The sequence below is a fragment of the Oncorhynchus tshawytscha genome, linkage group LG29 (assembly GCF_018296145.1).
Source record: "Oncorhynchus tshawytscha isolate Ot180627B linkage group LG29, Otsh_v2.0, whole genome shotgun sequence".
NCBI lineage: Eukaryota > Metazoa > Chordata > Actinopteri > Salmoniformes > Salmonidae > Oncorhynchus > Oncorhynchus tshawytscha.
In genome coordinates, this window is record NC_056457.1 from 23,421,966 (window position 1) to 23,441,038 (window position 19,073).

The following is a 19,073-nucleotide window of genomic DNA, read 5'->3' on the forward strand; positions in this document are numbered from 1 at the left end:
CTGTTCCCTTTGATGAGCTGGAGACAAAGGCAAGAGGGTCTCTCGTCTCTGATCGTGAACACTTGGTGGGTCTTGGACAGACATCTTGGGTTCACACTAAAATAATCAGCCCCAGTGCCCACCTCGTGCCAGGGAATTAGCCTGGGAAATTCACCAAAATGAGGGAACAGCTTGGGAACAGATTGGTGCGGAAGGGTGGAAAAGGCTGCAAGTGTGTGAATGTGTGAGTGTGTGTGTGCGCGCACGCAAAACAGCCCACGTCTGTGTGTGTGTGTGTGTGTGTGTGTGTGTGTGTGTGTGTGTGTGTGTGTGTGTGTGTGTGTGTGTGTGTGTGTGTGTGTGTGTGTGTGTGTGTGTGTGTGTGTGTGTGTGTGTGTGTGTGTGTGTGTGTGTGTGTGTGTGTGTGTGTGCTCTACAAGCTAATTCCATAGCAAACAGGGGAAAGCTCCTCCTAAGTAACTCAGCTCTAGTGTGCTGTGGTCCTGCTGGCCTCTCTTCGGTGGCTTCCATCAAGGCTGCCACAGACCCTCTTCAATTAGCTGCAGGTTTGGTCTCCCAATCCCTCCCATCACACATGTTCAATGGATTATAAGGAATATAGCAAACATGGTGCAATTGATAACTCCCCATGAATTTGGAGAGGAGTATTCCATGTTAGGGAACTTTAGGGTTACGTTTAGCATTAGCAGACATTGAAACCAGTAACCTTTTCATATTTCATCTTATTTACGGTCTTCCTTTTAGTTTTACCCTTAAAAGTGACTCTTGGTCAGTATAGAGTCGGTATAAATGTATTTAAATTCAGATTCAACTTTCTTTCACCCTCATCATATTATCAAGGCTCCGGCTAAGACCCAGATGCAGACACAGGAGGTGGACAGTACGAGCCTCAGAGTTTATTATAGTACAAAGGGCAGGCAAAAGGTAAGTCAAGGCAGGCAAAGAGTTGTAATCCAATCAGGCAGGTACAGGACAGCAGGCAGGATCAGGACAGCAGGCAGGATCAGGACAGCAGGCAGGATCAGGACAGCAGGCAGGATCAGGACAGCAGGCAGGATCAGGACAGCAGGCAGGATCAGGACAGCAGGCAGGATCAGGACAGCAGGCAGGATCAGGACAGCAGGCAGGATCAGGACAGCAGGCAGGATCAGGACAGGCAGAAAGGTCAGAACTGGGAAGACTAGGAAAAACTAAACCTAGAGCACAGGAAACAGGGGAACATGCTGGTAGGACTTTACGGGACAAGACGAACTGGCAACAGACAAACAGAAAACGCAGGTGTAAATACACAGGTAATAATGGGGGGAGATGTGAGAACCCTTGATGGGGTTGCAGTGGAGCGGGTGGAGCGTTTCATGTCCCTTGGTGTCCAAGATCTATCATGGCTCACACACCCACGCAGTTGTGAAGAGGGCACAATATGACATGTTATTTTGACTCTATATTGTTCATCGTTATTCACTATGTATTATTGCTCATGTCACTGCCCCCCCCCTTTATCTTTAACTCTACATTTTTGGAAAATGTACCCATAAGTAAGCATGTCACTGTTATTCTACACCTGTCCATGTCACAAATAAATTGTGATTTGATTTTCAATTGATTTCATTTGATCATAGACCAGAGGCCAACTAAACCCACACTGCATTACAACAGTCACGTCAAAGTAGACCACAGTAGTGAGTATAAATCTGCAGTATGTGGGCCTGGACTGGCATGCTGCATGCTGGGTTTGGTGGGAGCACACTGAGGTTAACGTAACTGCTGTTTCCTGGGTGGACACCTTCAGTCTGTGACAGGGCCGTGAGGAGAGGGCCGGACACTGCTGGCTCTAAACACTGATACCCCACTGCTCTGTGACTTGGGTCTGGTTCAGGTGAAGGCTGGCTGCTCAGTATAGTACAGAACAGTACACGCCCTGCAGGCCCAGCTGACCTTCTTTCAGGAGCAATTCTTTTTCTGTTTGGGGAGAAGGAGCATTTGTTGGAATTGTAACCTGCAGATAAGGGATCTTAATTTGACCTATATTGTCACAGCCAACTAATCCTGCAGCAACATGATTTGAACGTTTAGTCCATTATGTTGCTTGATCTGTGGTTAGGCAATTAACTGGCCAAAAGTAGGCTACATGAAAAGTGCAATAATGTTAATATACTGTAACCATGTGTTAGTGTGGGTTTTCAGTGAATTTATGTCAACCACGGAACTCATCTGCATTTCCTATGGTGAACAAAAGAGTGATCAAATTAAGATCGAACATCTGTACTGCTTGGTCTTCTGCAGCAGAGAACTGGAACGAAAGGCGGCCAAATGAGGTGTTGGCTTTAGGGATGATCAGTGAGATACACCTGCTGGAGCGCGTGCTACGGATGGGTGTTGCCATCGTGACCAGTGAACTGAGATAAGGCGGAGCTTTACCAAGCATGGACTTGTAGATGACCTGGAGCCAGTGGGTCTGGCGACGAATATGTTGCGAGGGCCAGCCGACTAGAGCATACAAGTCGCATTGGTGGGTGGTATAAGGTGCTTTAGTGACAAAACGGATGGCACTGTGATAAACTGTATCCAGTTTGCTGAGTAGAGTGTTGGAAGCAATTTTTTAGATGACATCGCCGAAGTCGAGGATCGGTAGGATAGTCAGTTTTACTAGGGTAAGTTTGGCGACGTGAGTGAAGGAGGCTTTGTTGCGGAATAGAAAGCCGACTCTTGATTTGATTTTCGATTGGAGATGTTTGATATGAGTCTGGAAGGAGAGTTTACAGTCTAGCCAGACACCTAGGTATTTGTAGTTGTCCACATATTCTAAGTCAGAACCATCCAGGGTGGTGATGCTGGTTAGGTGTGCGGGTGCAGGCAGCGAACGGTTGAAAAGCATGCATTTGGTTTTACTAGCGTTTAAGAGCAGTTGGAGGCCACGGAAGGAGTGTTGTATGGCATTGAAGCTCGTTTGGAGGTTAGATAGCACAGTGTCCAAGGACGGGCTGGAAGTATATAGAATGGTGTCGTCTGCGTAGAGGTGGATCAGGGAATCGCCCGCAGCAAGAGCAACATCATTGATATATACAGAGAAAAGAGTCGGCCCGAGGATTGAACCCTGTGGCACCCCCATAGAGACTGCCAGAGGACCGGACAGCATGCCCTCCGATTTGACACACTGAACTCTGTCTGCAAAGTAATTGGTGAACCAGGCAAGGCAGTCATCCGAAAAACCGAGGCTACTGAGTCTGCCGATAAGAATATGGTGATTGACAGAGTCGAAAGCCTTGGCAAGGTCGATGAAGACGGCTGCACAGTACTGTCTTTTATCGATGGCGGTTATGATATCGTTTAGTACCTTGAGCGTGGCTGAGGTGCACCCGTGACCGGCTCGGAAACCAGATTGCACAGCGGAGAAGGTACGGTGGGATTCGAGATGGTCAGTGACCTGTTTGTTGACTTGGCTTTCGAAGACCTTAGATAGGCAGGGCAGGATGGATATAGGTCTGCAACAGTTTGGGTCCAGGATGTCTCCCCCTTTGAAGAGGAGGATGACTGCGGCAGCTTTCCAATCCTTGGGGGATCTCAGACGATATGAAAGAGAGGTTGAACAGGCTGGTAATAGGGGTTGCGACAATGGCAGCGGATAGTTTGGATAGTTTGACAAGCCCTTAATTAACCAACAATGCAGTTTTAAGAACATACCCCCAAAAAAGTAAGAAAGAAAAGTAACGAATAATTAAAGAGCAGCAGTAAAATCGCTCCGGTACAGCTTGCCGTGCGGTAGCAGAGAGAACAGTCTATGACTACGGTGGCTGGAGTCTTTGACAACTACAGTGCCTTTGGAAAGTATCCAAACCCCTTGACTTCTTTCACATTTTGTTACATTACAGCCTTATTCTAAGCAATCTACACACAATGATCCATAATGACAAAGTGAAAACAGGTTTTTAGATTTTTCTGCAAATGTATTAAAAATATACAACTAGAATACCTTAATTACGTAGGTATTCAGACACTTTGCTACGAGACTCAAACTACGAGACTACGAGCTCAGATGCATCCTGTTTCCATTGATCATCCTTGAGATGTTTCTACAACTTGATTGGAGTCCACCTGTGGTAAATTCAATCGATTGGACATGATTTGGAAATGCACACACCTGTCTATATAAGGTTCCACAGTTGACAGTGCATGTTAGAGCAAAAACCAAGCCATGAGGTCAAAGGAATTGTCCTTAGATTGTGTTGAGGCACAGATCTGGTGAAGTGTACCAAAACATTTCTGCAGCATTGAAGGTCCGCAAGAACACAACGGCCTCCATCAAGACTCTTCTTAGTGCTGGCCGTCCGGGAGAAGTGCCTTGGTCAGGGAGGTGACCAGGAACCCGATGGTTCCTCTATGGAGATGGGAGAACCTTCCAAAAGGATAACCATCATTGCAGCACTCCACCAATCAGGCTTTTATGGAAGAGTGGCCAGACGGAAGCCACTCCTCGGTAAAAGGCACAAGACTCTCAGACCATGAGAAACAATATTCTCTGGTCTGATGAAAACAATATTGAACTCTTTGGCCTGAATGCCAAGTGTCACGTCTGGAGGAAACCTGGCACTTCCCTACGGTGAAGCATGGTGGTGGCAGCATGATGCTGTGGGGATGTTTTTCAGCCCCAGGGACTGGGAGACTAATCAGGATTGAGGCAAATATGAACGGAGCGAAGTACAGACAGATCTTTGATGAAAACCTGCTCCAGGACCTCCGACTAGGGCAAAGGCTCACCTTCCAACAGGACCACGACCCTAAGCACACAGCCAAGACAACTCAGGAGTGGCTTGGGTACAAGTGTCTGAATGTCCTTGAGTGTCTCAGCCAGAGCCCGGACTTGAACCCGATCAAAAATCTCTGGAGAGACCTGAAAATAGCTGTGTAGCAACACTCCCCATCCATCCTGACAGAGCTTGAGAGGATCTGCAGAGAGGAATAGGAGAAACTCCCCAAAAACAGGTGTGCCAGGCTTGTTGCGTCATACCCAAGAAGACTCGAGGCTGTAATTGCTGCCAAATGTGCTTCACATAATACTGAGTAAATTATCTGAATACTTTTGGAAATATGACATTTTAGTTCTGAAAACCTGTTTTTGCTTTGTCATTATGGGATATTGTGTGTAGATTGATGAGGAAAATAAAGTATTTAATAGATTTTGTAATGTAACAATGTAACAGAATGTGGAAAGAATCAAGGGGTCTGAATACGTTCCGAATGCACTGAACATAGTCTGTGTTCTCAGTTGACCGGTTGACTGTGGCGATGATCTGACCGCGCCGCGTTTTTTTGCCATGACCCAAGCCTTATCTGTGAGCACCACCACAGGCTGGCTGGCGTACAGTATGTCAGTCTGTTGCACAGTGATGAAGCCTGACGAGGGGCCTCACTGCGCTGGCTGTTGTCCTCAAACTGCTGCACATTGCCACGTCACGGACAGCAAAAGACAATGACGTGCAAAGGGAGCTCAGTGCTGCTCAGTGTCCGTGTGCCATAGACATGCTATTTATTCTTGCATATCTAGATTTATTCTGATTCTATTTCTATGCCCTCTGTCGAATAAACCATTTTTTGGTGTCCAAGGAAATGTTGTAATTCTAGCACTCACTGAAGTTAATGTTGTATGTCCCCATGCCTTAGTGCAATAGAGTAGAATATAGAATCGAATTTTCCAAACAAAGGCTTTGTCTTTATATTTCTAATGAGAAGACATATTGTTTTCAACACTAACATGCATTAGATACAGTGAGAACCGAAAGCTGTTATTCATGCGAAGGGAGGAGTGTTGCTTCCTTCACAGGTTCAGCTATGCGCTTGAATAGTGCATCTTCTCTGAGTGAATCCAAACATTAGATTGGATGTAATGGAGAGAGATGAAGCTGTACTCCAGGCTGTTAAACCCTCCTGCATCAAAACGTGCTCAGTAATGCTCGCTGTTAATCTGCGATCAACTCGGAAATCATCTCTTACTAAACACTCATTACCGCATTATGCTGTAAATGCTCCATTCAAATAAGAAAGTGGATTATTCTCTGTGACATCAGCCTTTTTTTACAATCAGCCATACTGCATGGTGTTGGATGTGAAGTAGGGAGTGAATGATATGCAGTGACGGTGCACATGTCTGTGCATCCTGAACACACTCTGCAACCTCCTGGTCGTCCAGTGCATGTGTCAGGGATACGGACAACAGACTCCTGCCAGAGTCTCATACCAGGCGGAATCTCTTTCCATCAGACACACGCATGATGGGACATTTGTGAACTCTGTTGTACATTTTCAGACATATTGTGCCTATTTTGTTGTGATTTTTTTGTTAATAAAATGTAGTGTTTTTATTTGATTTCTTTTTATCACTAAATAGTAGTGTAGCTAAGACCAGGATGAAGGGTAGAGATAATATTTTCCAATGTGTTGAAAATGGCTACAAGGTATATTACGTTTTGTTTATGTCTCTGGAGCAAGTTGAATTTTGAATTCAAGCATACAAAATATTAATGAAATTGAAAATGACAAGAAAGCAGACGGAGAGACAGAGGCAGAACCCTCAGTCCCACAGAGCGTTTCCATGACAACATCACCAACACCCCATCCCCTCCACCACTGAAAATTATGTCATGCACCATATTTATTCCATTATTCAAGATCAAAACAAGGTGTGTGTTTATGTGTGTTTTTACACCGGATTGAAGTGCCCTGAGTGGATGGTGTGTTTGTTTTTTGAAAAGTCGACCTGTCTGCTGTGTGTGTGGGGTGTGTGAGCATGTGTGTGTGCGTGTGTGTGTGTGCGTGCGCGTGTGTGTGTGTGTGTGCGTGCGTGTGTGTGTGCGTGCGTGTGTGTGTGTGCGTGCGTGTGTGCGCACTTGTGTGCGTGTGTGTGTGTGTGCGTGCGTGAGTGTGTGTATGCCAGGTCGGGCCATTGACAGCTGAAGAAGAGGACTGTATTTGTGGATGAACAGCATGGCTACGGAGAGGAGAATAGATCCTAAGGGAGGCCTAATGGTTCCACTCCTTCCTGCACAGAGATAAAGACTCCTAATAAGCGTGTATGCTCACCATCTGGCCCTGTGCATGTGCTCCTTATGGAGGCGAAAGCAGCGCAATCTGTAAAGGATCAGGAGCCATAGCGCTCCCCCTAGAGAGGCCGCCATGCAATCAAGGTGACAGATGGCAGGGCCTCTCTGCTGTGGCCTCATGGAGGAGATCAAAATCACCTTCAATAAACCCTGACTGGAATGGGCACATGCCCCTCAAAAAGTCACTTTGTCAGTCAAACTGTGGCAGCTTGCTGACAGGGGGGACACACAGCGGCCTGTCCGACCTGCCGGCCGACCTCTTGATTTCCATATTTTCCGTCTGACTGGTCCTGAACTGTGATCTTTCTCCAGTACTCTTCCTCTCGGCATGTGGTGGTGGTGGTGATGGTGGTGGTGGTGGTGTTGGTGATGGTGTTGGTGGTGGTGTTGGTGATGGTGGTGGTGGTGATGGTGGTGGTGGTGTTGGTGATGGTGGTGATGGTGTTGGTGATGGTGGTGATGTTGGTGGTGTTGGTGGTGATGGTGGTAGTGTTGGTGATGGTGGTGATGGTGTTGGTTTCTAGTGGTGTTGGTTGATGGTGGTGGTGTTGGTGATGGTGGGGATGGTGGTGGTGATGGGGATGGTTTTGGTGGTGGTGTTGGTGGTGATGGTGGTGGTGTTGGTGATGGTGGTGATGGTGTTGGTTTCTAGTGGTGTTGGTTGATGATGGTGGTGATGGTAGTGATGGTGATGGTGGTGTTGGTGGTGGTGTTGGTAGTGGTGTTGGTGAGGGTGGTGGTGATGGTGATGGCAGTGATGGTGGTGGTGGGGGTGGTTATGGTGGTGGTGTTGGTGATAGTAATGGTGATGGTATTGGTGATGGTGTTGGTGTTGGTGATGGTGTTGTTGGTGGTGATGGTGATGGTGGTGATGGTGGTGGTGATGGTGATGGTTTTGGTGGTGGTGTTGGTGGGGATGGTGGTTGATGATGGTGGTGATGGTGGTTGATGATGGTGGTGATGGTGGTTGATGATGGTGGTGATGGTGGTTGATGATGGTTTGATGGTGGTGATGGTGGTGATGGTGGTTGATGATGGTGGTGATGGTGGTTGATGATGGTGGTGGTGTTGGTGATGGTGGTTATGGTGCTGATGGTAGTGATGGTGGTGGTGGGGGTGGTGTTGTTGTTGGTGTTGGTCGTGGTGTTGATGGTGGTGGTTGATGGTGGTGGTGATGGTGGTGGTGGTGATGGTGATGGTTTTGGTGTTGGTGTTGGTGGGGATGGTGGTTGATGATGGTGGTGATGGTGGTGATGGTGGTTGATGATGGTGGTTGATGGTGGTTGATGATGGTGGTGATGGTGGTGATGGTGGTTGGTGATGGTGGTGGTGTTTGTTATGGTGGTGATGGTGGTGTTGCCATTGGTGTTGGTGAGGGTGGTGGTGATGGTAGTGATGGTGGTGGTGGGGGTTGTTATGGTGATGGTGGTGTTGATGATGGTGGTGGTATTGGTGTTGATGGTAGTGTTGGTAGTGGTGTTGGTGAGGGTGGTGGGGATAGTGGTGTTGGTTATGGTGGTAATGGTGCTGGTGCTGGTGTTGGGGATATTAATGGTGTTGGTGGTGGTGTTGGTGGTGGTGTTGGTGGTGGTGTGGGCGAGGAGGCTGACAAAAATACATTTTGAAACTGTAATTGTTTCACTAAATTAGTGCATTGGGTCTTTAATAGTCATGTATTAGCTGACTGATATAGCCGTCTGCAGCGGCAGTGCAGTTAACCTCTGCACTGTTTCCTGTCTGTATCTCTACGTCTGTGTGTGCTGATTATGATGGAGACAGAAATGCTGGGCAATGCTATTTCACACATGTCTGTCTGTCTGTCTGTCTGTCTGTCTGTCTGTCTGTCTGTCTGTCTGTCTGTCTGTCTGTCTGTCTGTCTGTCTGTCTGTCTGTCTGTCTGTCTGTCTGTCTGTCTGTCTGTCTGTCTGTCTGTCTGTCTGTCTGTCTGTCTGTCTGTCTGTCTGTCTGTCTGTCTGTCTGTCTGTCTGTCTGTCTGTGATGTGAGAATGACAGAGTGACAAAGCTTTTTTGTGTTTTCACTAGAGTGATTATCTGATGAACCAAACTTGAATTTGAACTGTGGCCCTATTTGTACACATATATTTAATGTGATCACGGCATGCAACTGGTGATGGAGCAGCATACCTTTAGCACCTTTACTGCATATCTCTGAATCTAAAAGCCCTGGACAGTGGACATTATTCTTTCAACACACCCAACCTCTCAACCAGAAATGGCTTCTTCAATCTCCAATCAAAAGAGTGCTTTAGATACAGTACTTACTCTAGACAGAGAAATGCTTTGTCCTCTCTTTCCCCCTCCACTCTTCCCACCCCTGAACCATAACCACTCACTTAGTTAATTGCTGCACTTATTTGATTAATTGGACAAATTCCATTGTACTCTTTCTCCCTGTACCCCTATGTTTTATTGGGGTGTGCTGAAGAACTCTTAATCATCCACTTTTTTTTGTTGTACAAATGTTAAACATGTGCACTTCAGCTAATAATTAGATCAATTACACTAATTAAGATCATCAGTAGAATTTAAAACGGAGAAGTGGACGTGGTCTCTGGATTTGGCATCCACAGTGTGGGCAGCTTGAGGTCTTTGTGACTTGAGTCTTACATCTGTTGCCACTAATCCATGTGGCTTTTCTGTAAGTCCATGGATATCCTATTCATTTACATGAGTAGTCACAATCAATTATTTCAAGTGTTATTGGAATTCAATATAGGCCACAATCTCAGTAGTATTATATCTAAAACAATGAAAATATATTGTTTCTATCTGCGGTTTCGGTGTAAAGGAAGAGGTGCTGCTTTCATAATTAGAACCCAATTAGCAGGCGAGTCAGTCTGTGGTTGTCATGGTCGGGAGGGGAGGGGGGCGAGGGGTGTCAGAGTGTCACAGTCTACACTCTCCCCAATGTATCTGGCATGTCTAATAGGAGAGAAGTGGAAATGCAAACTGACAGTCTGGTAGGCTAAACAAACAGGTGACCTCTGAGTAGTTTCGTCATTTCCTGCTTGACCTTTATGACATCACTGGTTCATCTTTTACTGAGTCACTCTGTTTACCTCAAAGGAACAAAGTGCAGCTTGTCATTCTGTAAAAGTCCTTTTTACAACGTCTAACTTAGAGCTGTTGTCAGTTTCATTATTTATGCAAATTACATGCAGGAAATTAGCGGCCAGCTCTGAATGAATTTGCTTTCACAAGTAGACTTGTGTAACATCGTCAGAATTTGACACACTTGTCATAGTTGTCATGTAGTAATTAATGCATTAATGCATACAGCTGCACACAGTACATACTATTAAGGGTTTATTATGTGCTGTGTTTCAGCTGTCATTGTTACAGATTAAACAATGAGTTTGCACATGCGCACACATCGACATATCAGAGCACTTTGATGCTTGTTTATACGTCTGTTGATTACATACCCTTTATAAATCAGACAGCACATCTATCCCACTACTGTAGTTAGTGTTGGCAGTAGGGTGCGTGAGTAAAATCACTGGGGAAGCCAAGCCAGGGAAAAAAGCCACATTCCAACCTATGTGTTGTGATAATTGCTTTGTTTGCTCTGTAACCTGTTAGTTCATATGCCTTGACACTGTGATATATACTGTAGGCCTAAAGGCCGAGACAATGAGAAGACACAGTGGCAGAATAAACTCAACCAGACCTTTGTTTCATAACAAAACCAGAGAGCAACCTCTATCTGGTGAAGACCACAAAGCATATTGAATGTAACAAACAGTTACATGATCTACAGCATGGTCAAGAAAGTTAATGTTTCTGACATTTTAGGACTAAAACACCAGAATTCCAGTAAGTTGCAAACGAAACAGGAGATGCCTCCACTTTTCCAGCACCATCTCTACTTCGACATTTCAACAGCATCAAATCACCTTTGTGACCTAACCACTAAGCTTAGTCTAACCCAGTGACAACGTAAGCTAAATATCATGTGGCTGTTCATGGTATGTATTTCTGTGTGTGTGTGTGTGTGTGTGTGTATGTGTGAGTGTGTGTGTGTATGTGTGTGTGTGTGTGTGTGTGTGTGTGTGTGTGTGTGTGTGTGTGTGTGTGTGTGTGTGTGTGTGTGTGTGTGTGTGTGTGTGTGTGTGTGTGTGTGTGTGTGTGTGTGTGTGTGTGTGTGTGTGTGTGTGTGTGTGTGTGTGTGTGTGTGTGTGTGTGTGTGTGTGTGTGTGTGTGTGTGTGTGTGTGTGTGTGTGTGTGTGTGTGTGTGTGTGTGTGTGTGTGTGTGTGTGTGTGTGTGTGTGTGTGTGTGTGTGTGTGTGTGTGTGTGTGTGTGTGTGTGTGTGTGTGTGTGTGTGTGTGTGTGTGTGTGTGTGTGTGTGAGTAAGTAAGTAGAACAAAACATGTTGACTCACCCTACTTGTATAAAAACACCAATGCCATCCTCCTCTCTTTCATGTTGATGAAATTGTCTATCATACAGTACACACTTAATTATTTTTTTATTTAAAATTTGAATTTCCCTTTTAAAGTTTTTTTGGTCAATGACATTTGGCTTGATGTGATGTGATTGGTGTGAAGCCAAATCCAAACTGGTTTCATTTGACACTTTTTTTTGGTGCGCCAGAACTATTCAAAGTTGAGCTCGCTGAGTTTAGCTCAATGCTGATTTGGCTATTGTATCCTTTTTTTATTAAGGGAGGTCAAATGCTCCTGTCTTACATTATGGGTGGCAACAATACGATACTCTTCTTGACCAGACAGCATCAGATAGATGGGCTACACATACAGAGACAGAGGGGCACTGTTTCCAGTGAGACACATTCATCCTCTTGCAAACTGAAAGAAAATTATGAAATCATTATTTTGTATATTTTTGTATTTTTTGTATTGGTCAATGTTTTGGGGAAGCCTGGCTTCCCTTCACATCCAGGAATACACTCCACTGAGTTCTGGTCATAGATTAGATGGGAAGTTGTATGATATCCTTATCGTTGTGCATCAGAAGGTCCCAGTTGAGAGCTGAAAATCGTTAAAGACATCCGCTTTCAAAAGTCTTGAAACATGATAACCAGAAAGCAGCACCTCAGACCTGAACGTTCCATACCAGTTAATCAGGATAGAGAGTTGTCCAAACATAAGCATTTCGCTACACCCGCAATAACATCTGCTAAATATGTGTGTGTGACAAATAAAAATGGATTTGATTTGATTTGAATGGTATTTTCAGAACAGCTCTGAATATAAAAACACAGCAAGGCGATTGGTCTGATCCTGACTGGTAATGGTCTTTGGTGCTTTGTCTGTGTGCATGTGATTGTGTTAAATCATGTTGATTCATGAGGGAGCCTCAGACTGTTTCCATTGCTTTGTCATACGAGCCTTTTAATTTGAGCTTCTCTGATGGATACCAGTAATTTATGCTGATTAGAAATAAAGAATCACATTTTCCTTTATCCCTACCTCTTTCGTCCTCATCCCCCAAACAGATCTTACCGGAAGGGGAGAAAAGAGAACAGTCAAGTAGTTGTAATGTGACCACAGACCCCTATGGGCAGAAATGGATGTCGGTCATTTGAACTGTGGTTATGTGTGGGATATACATCAGGCTTGTTAATGACATTTGTTGCCAGGAGGAACTCAATCTCTCTCTCTCTCTCTGCCTCTCTCTGCCTCTCTCTTCCTCCCTCTTCCTCCCTCTTCCTCCCTCTGCCTCTCTCTGCCTCTCTCTGCCTCTCTCTCTCTCTCTCTCTCTCTCTCTCTCTCTCTCTCTCTCTCTCTCTCTCTCTGCTTTGACACCTAATTGTGTGATGCGCCAGAATGACCTTTCTAACCTCAGCTCAACACTCAGATAATGTAATTGTTGGTTTTAGCCAAACATAACAAACATACAAGACACACTGATGTAAGTGTTTTGTCTTCAAACACGTACAGTAGTTGTACTGGAACATTTCTGTGTTCCTCAAACACGTACAGTAGTTGTACTGGAACATTTCTGTGTTCCTCAAACACGTACAGTAGTTGTACTGGAACATTTCTGTGTTCCTCAAACACGTACAGTAGTTGTACTGGAACATTTCTGTGTTCCTCAAACACGTACAGTAGTTGTACTGGAACATTTCTGTGTTCCTCAAACACGTACAGTAGTTGTACTGGAACATTTCTGTGTTCCTCAAACACGTACAGTAGTTGTACTGGAACATTTCTGTGTTCCTCAAACACGTACAGTAGTTGTACTGGAACATTTCTGTGTTCCTCAAACACGTACAGTAGTTGTACTGGAACATTTCTGTGTTCCTCAAACACGTACAGTAGTTGTACTGGAACATTTCTGTGTTCCTCAAACACGTACAGTAGTTGTACTGGAACATTTCTGTGTTCCTCAAACACGTCATTTTCATGTCACTGAAGCAAACATGTACTATTCATGTCACTAGTGTTCCATAGAAGTTCTATTGCAGTGAGTCTGTACTACATTCTAGGTCAGACTGCCAGTGGCACAGTGCAGTAGCTACCTGGTGTCAGTGGGACCTGGAGTAGTGCAGTCACTCCCCTCACTCGTCAGTGCAGTCACTCCCCTCTCTCGTCAGTGCAGTCACTCCCCTCTCTCGTCAGTGCAGTCACTCCCCTCTCTCGTCAGTGCAGTCACTCCCCTCTCTCGTCAGTGCAGTCACTCCCCTCTCTCGTCAGTGCAGTCACTCCCCTCACTCGTCAGTGCAGTCACTCCCCTCTCTCGTCAGTGCAGTCACTCCCCTCTCTCGTCAGTGCAGTCACTCCCCTCTCTCGTCAGTGCAGTCACTCCCCTCTCTCGTCAGTGCAGTCACTCCCCTCTCTCGTCAGTGCAGTCACTCCCCTCTCTCGTCAGTGCAGTCACTCCCCTCTCTCGTCAGTGCAGTGCTGGAGTAACATGTGGAACACTGTCTGCTGCTGTCCTCTCCAGTGTATTAGTATGTGTGTGCATGTGTGTGTGCGCGTGTGTGTGACACTGACTGACAGGTGTCAAGGCTGTGATGGTTCCTGCTCGCCACTGTGAGTCAGATGTGGTGGGACAGAGAGAGATGGATGGATGGGGAGAAGGAAGGAGAGAGGGATGGGGCTAAGGAAGGAGAGAGGGATGGGGCTAAGGAAGGAGAGAGGGATGGGGCTAAGGAAGGAGAGAGGGATGCGTGAGAGAGTCTGCCCCCGCACTCAGGGTTTGCTGCTCGTGTCACACACCCTCTCCCCTGTATTGTCTGTCAGCATCAGAAGATAACTGACTAAGGAACTGCTCAACTTCAGACAGGACCAGACATCAAGTGTTTGTCTGTTTGTGTTGAATATAACTGAGATTCCTCTTATGTAAAAAGTTTCAGATTTTTTTTTGACGTCAGACAAATTTTGACTGTGTAACTTTAAAACATTCCACATGCTGTAATATTTTACAACCAAAATGATCGTACTCACACAGATTCAGCTGGGTCACAGCTCCTCGGCAACATCCCGCAGACATCATCCTCACACTGCCACAGTAACTATACAGTACCTGACTGTTTTCCAACAACTTGATTTCACAAATGGAGGACCAGCATCTGCTTTCCCACAGCTTAACATATGGCTGCCATGGCCTCTTGGATGAGCTGAAGCAGGTAACGGAGGAAGGGGGGCAGGGGTTGAGGATGGCAGGGGGAGGCCCCTAGGGGATCCTGAACTGAGGGCCTGGCCCTGGGGGACTCTTTTGGGATGCTCTGCTGTGGGGGTTCATGCCGTCCCCGGCCAGATGAACCCGCATACGTAATGAGGACAGAGGGGAAGAGAAAAAGGAGAAAAGCGGGGAACGAGGGATAGAGGAAGGAACCATGACAGATCCGTTCAGAGAACATGAATGTGCTGCTGTTGTCTCTGGGCTGTCTGGGAGAAAACATCTTTGGGAGTGTTTCGCAGAGAGTGTTTGGGGTTTTAAAGTACTGTGTCATTAACATAAATTCTTGAGAACCTGTTTATGATTTTATAAGTTTTTCTTTGCCAAGCACTCTGCAAATATTCTCAGTGTGATTTCACTGCTGGGTTGTTTTTCTCCTCTCTCCTTGGTTATGTTACTCCTGTTGATTTGAGTGTCCCCTTTCTCCACACTCCCACCTCCTCTCTCCCCTTGTCTCTCTCCCCTGGCGGTGTTGGCAGTGATCAGAGTGTGACAGGCAGTCCTTGGGGAGCCCTGAGGACTGTTTACAGCTCTTTTGGTGTTAATGCTTCCTGTCTGCTCCTATTTCCTCCGTACCACACCTGCCTCCCTCTACCTGGAACCAAAAATGGTTCTACCTGGAACCAAATTGTCACACCCTGACCATAGTTTGCTTTGTATGTTTCTATGTTTTGTTTGGTCAGGGTGTGATCTGAGTGGGCATTCTATGTTGTGTGTCTAGTTTGTCTGTTTCTGTGTTTGGCCTGATATGGTTCTCAAACAGAGGCAGGTGTTAGTCATTGTCTCTGATTGGGAACCATATTTAGCTAACCTGTTTGGTGTTGGGTTTTGTGGGTGATTGTCTCCTGTGTCAGTGTTTGTACCACACGGGACTGGTTTCGGGTTTTCACATTTATTGTTTTTGTAGTTTATTCATGTATAGTTTTCTTATTAAAAACAAACATGAATTTCAACCACGCTGCATTTTGGTCCTCCTCTCCTTCACCAGACGAATCCCGTTACACAAATATGGTTCTCCTAAGGGGACAGCAGAATAATCCTTTTGGAATACCCTTTTTTCTAAGAGTGTACAATATCTATACCACTACAATATCTATACCACTACAATACCTATACCACTACAGTACCTATACCACTACAATACCTATACCACTACAATACCTATACCACTACAGTACCTATACCACTACAGTACCTATACCACTACAATACCTATACCTCTACAATACCTATACCACTACAATACCTATACCTCTACAATACCTATACCACTACAGTACCTATACCTCTACAATACCTATACCACTACAATACCTATACCACAACAATACCTATACCACTACAATACCTATACCACTACAATACCTATACCACTACAATACCTATACCACTACAATACCTATACCACTACAATACCTATACCACTACAGTACCTATACCACTACAATACCTATACCACTACAATACCTATACCACTACAATACCTATACCACTACAATACCTATACCACTACAATACCTATACCACTACAATACCTATACCACTACAGTACCTATACCACTACAATACCTATACCACTACAATACCTATACCACTACAATACCTATACCACTACAATACCTATACCACTACAGTACCTATACCACTACAATACCTAGTGCCTCTACAATACCTATACCACTACAATACCTATACCTCTACAATACCTATACCACTACAGTACCTATACCACTACAGTACCTATACCTACTACAATACCTATACCACTACAGTACCTATACCACTACAGTACCTATACCACTACAGTACCTATACCACTACAGTACCTATACCACTACAATACCTATACCTACTACAATACCTATACCACTACAGTACCTATACCACTACAATACCTATACCACTACAATACCTATACCCACAACCAATACAGTGCCTATACCACTACAATACCTATACCACCACTATATCATACAATACCTATACCACTACAATACCTATACCACTACAATACCTATACCACTACAGTGCCTATACCACTACAATACCTATACCACTACAATATCTATATCACTACAATACCTATACCACTACAGTACCTATACCACTACAGTACCTATACCACTACAGTACCTATACCACTACAGTACCTATACCACTACAATACCTATACCACTACAAAACCTTTACCACTACAATATCTATATCACTACAATACCTATACCACTACAGTGCCTATACCACTACAATACCTATACCACTACAATACCTATACCTCTACAATACCTATACCACTACAGTACCTATACCACTACAATACCTATACCACTACAATACCTATACCACTACAATACCTATACCACTACAATACCTATACCACTATAATGCCTGTTCCACTACAGTGCCTATACCACTGCAATGCCTATACCACTACAATGCCTATACCACTACAATACCTATACCACTACAGTACCTATACCACTACAATACCTATTCCACTACAATACCTATTCCACTACAATACCTATACCACTACAATACCTATACCACTACAATACCTATACCACTACAATACCTATACCACTACAATACCTATACCACTATAATACCAAGACCAAAGTGTAAAACCCAGACTGAGGTGTTCATTGAATTTACCCATTGGCTCCCAACACCCAGACATTAATGGGTTAATAAACACTGTAGGCACCAGGAATAACATGTGTAATGACTGCTCATTACCTTGTTAGTATGAAAACAAAGCAGTGTTTTTCTCCCGGTGCTGAAGGGCTAAATTAGCAGCAAACAAACAAGCAGACAGAAACATGTGAATAAGAAGGTTTTTACATGAGCATCTGTGGATACAGCTGCCAGTCGCCCTGTCCTCGTTCATCCTGCCTGTTCCTCTCTGCTTCTCTCTGTTTCAAACTAACAATGCTCAGGTAACTACATATTCCTTGCTAGGTTAAAAGTTGTCATACTAGAGTCAAGACTTTATCATCGTTTAAAAAAATGCCTGACGACAATGGATTTAAAGTGGAAACATTTGATCACAATCATATTCCTTCTTCGAGAACTCTTAAATAAAATAATATGAAACAAACTTCAGCCTCTTGTGGCCATGGAAGGCCAGTTATAGTATTTTAATACAGACATCAGAAGATGGATCCCTCCTGGTGCCTGTCTGCATGTAGTGTCTCAGAGGGGGAAAGAAGTGAGACATTGAGACATTGAACCTTCACCACCTCCACCAGCGCTGCGGCAGATTAAAGTTATCACATCTCCGGGTAATGATGGAGACAAATAGCACCTCTGGGTATTCCTCTGTTCTTTTACAATGCAACACAACTTCAACAGCAGCTGTCAGCCTGATAGAAAGAGAGAAAATACCCTCTCTCCCTGTTGCTTTTTGTTTTTGTGTCTCTCTCTGTCTCTCTATCTCTCTCTCTTCACTTCTGTTCTTTCTCTTTTTGTGTTTTCCCTCATCTGTTCTCATTCTCTCTCTCTCTCTGTTGCTTTCTCTTTTTGTATTTTGAAAAACAACAAAAATTCTCTGTTGCTTTCTCTTTTTGTGTCTCTCTCTGTAAAGACATTACAAATGTCATATTATATATATATACAGTCTCTCTCTAACAATGTACAAATGGCTAAAGGACACAAGATAAAATAAATAAGCATAAATATGGGTTGTATTTACAATGGTGTTTGTTCTTCACTGGTTGCCCTTTTCTCGTGGCAACAGGTCACAAATCTTGCTGCTGTGATGGCACACTGTGGAATTTCACCCAGTAGATATGGGAGTTTTCAAAATTGGATTTGTTTTCAAATTCTTTGTGGATCTGTGTAATCTGAAATATGTCTCTCTAATATGGTCATACATTGGGCAGGAGGTTTTTGTGCAGCTCTGTTTCCACCTCATTTTGTGGGCAGTGAGCACATAGCCTGTCTTCTCTTTTTGTGCCATGTCTCTCCTCTCTCTCTCTCTCTCAATTGCAAGGCTTTTTATGTCTCACTCTCTCTGTCATCTCAAGGCTTTCCTTAATTTTGTGTCTTCCTCTCTCAGGTATCTCTGCCTCTCTCTCTCTCAGGTATTCTGCATCTCTCTCTGTTGCTTTCTCTTTTTGTGTCTTCCTCTCTCTCTCTCTCTCTCTCTCTCTCTCTGTTGCTTTCTCTTTTTTGTGTCTCTCTCTCTATCTCTCTTTCTCTCTCTCTCTGTTGCGTTCTCTTTTTGTGTCTTCCTGGGGCTCTGTCTCTGTGTTTGTGTCTCTGAACAGAGCCCCAGGACCAGCTTCTCTAGGGGACTCTTCTCTCAGGTT